Below are 1,719 nucleotides of genomic sequence, written 5' to 3' on the forward strand. Positions count from 1 at the left end.
GCTATCTTCCGGTTGATGAAACCGAAACAGCATGAGAGAAGAAATTCTACTTGTATTATAAATTATTCAGCAGGCGTAGGCGACTACCGTGCGGTGCATGTTAAGCCTAACGCTACATTCTAAGGAAGGAAAGATGCAATAAATTTCGCTGCCTATAGTTCTTTCGATGGATTAATGTTAATATATTAGTGGACTGATCCTGTGTCTTTCCTTCTGTGTCTAGTCAGTCACGCTGCAGCCAGTGAATAAAAAAGAAAGGTGGCGCTTCTGGAGGGGATGGTGTGAGTAAAGGGTTCGGTGGGTGGCCCACCAACTAGCTGGTGGGTTCAGGAGGTTGGTGGTGGGTGGCCCTTCCTGAGGGTGGAGCTCCACACGTCACCTTTTTGGGGAATGTCGCTTGGAATGTCAGCGCAATAAAAGAAGAAAAAAACGTAAAAAAAGCATTCCCCAGGTGAGGCTCGAACTCACAACCCCGGCATAGCTCACGAAGCACTGTCGTATAAGTACCGTGCGCTAACCAATTGCGCCACTGGGGAACGACGGGCCAGGTCATGTCTCCCGCATCGGGATCTCATTTCGTCTCCATCTGTCCCTGCTTCGCTGTTCTAGTGATAATAGCCGCTCTCGTAATGTCGGGATCGTGTGCGGGTGGTCGACATGCGAGTCATTCTTGCTGCTGCTTTGCTGGTAACCTCGGCTGTCATGGCTACAGTTCAAAGACGAGTAAATCGACCGGTGCGTAGCACTGCCGCTGTTTTGCGGCCCCGCACACATGCGTGAAAAATGTGTCGTTTAAAGAATATAACTTTAGCATTTTATTCCTCAACGCTATATACAAAGCCAGAAAAGAGTACACAAATAAGTACATGAAAAAAAAGCTTATATCACTGTTGAACAATATTTCCTTCCGAAAAAGAATAGAAATGTTAAAAAGGAGATTGCTTAACTTGAATCAGTAGTCAACTAACGAAGCTTGCGAGCTTCTGCTTTAGGTCTCTTTTTTCACCTGTTTTTTTTCCTTATTATCAAATCAATTTTTTGCCCGCTTTATTGTGTTCTTTTTGTTCATTTCTCGTTCTAACCTCGTTTATTCTATAACCTTCCTAATAAAATGTCAGTTGTGAGACAGCTCTCGTTTGTGTCATCTTGCTTTTTCTATTCGTCTCTGGAAGAAGAAATTCAATAATAAATTATTTAGTGCTCGTAGGCGAATACCACGTGCTGATCCATGCATAGCAATATCTTACGCATCGCTAAAAAGTAGATATTTGCAGACAAAAGTTGGTGCCTCCACACCTTTAAGACAATGCTTGAATTTTTGATCCAGTTGCAAGCCAGATAGTAGCTCTAACATTTAGGACCCCATACGTTCAATTGGTATGAATTTAATCCTATTAAACCTATATTTCAACTCGGTCGTTATGTTTCGCAAAACATTTCTATGGACCTTTTCAACAGCAAGGCTATGAATCGGACATTGACTTCGAAATATAAATGTGAACGTAGCTAATCGAATGTGTCGGCTCGACAAGTTCTGATTGCTACACGGTATCATCATTAAGCTCGTGTGGTCATTGCAAAACCTGCGACCTGTGTGCGTATCATTAAAAACGGCATCGATTACAAGCTGTGTTGTCTGCCATGCCATAAATGATTGAAGAGTAACTTTTTTTGTCATGATACGGCCTTATGCCTATGAAATATGCAGGGACCTACTGA

The 1,719-nt window shown here is 42.6% G+C and overlaps 1 non-coding gene across 1 annotated transcript; it reads right to left on the reverse strand.

The window, feature by feature from the left end:
* Positions 1-443: 443 nt before the first annotated feature.
* TRNAI-UAU (transfer RNA isoleucine (anticodon UAU)) lies at positions 444-536 on the reverse strand. The gene is given in 2 exon segments: positions 444-479; positions 499-536. It is a non-coding gene; the product is annotated as a tRNA-Ile (tRNA).
* Positions 537-1,719: the final 1,183 nt, after the last annotated feature.

The sequence above is a fragment of the Amblyomma americanum genome, chromosome 9 (assembly GCF_052857255.1).
Source record: "Amblyomma americanum isolate KBUSLIRL-KWMA chromosome 9, ASM5285725v1, whole genome shotgun sequence".
Classification (NCBI taxonomy): Eukaryota; Metazoa; Arthropoda; class Arachnida; order Ixodida; family Ixodidae; genus Amblyomma; species Amblyomma americanum.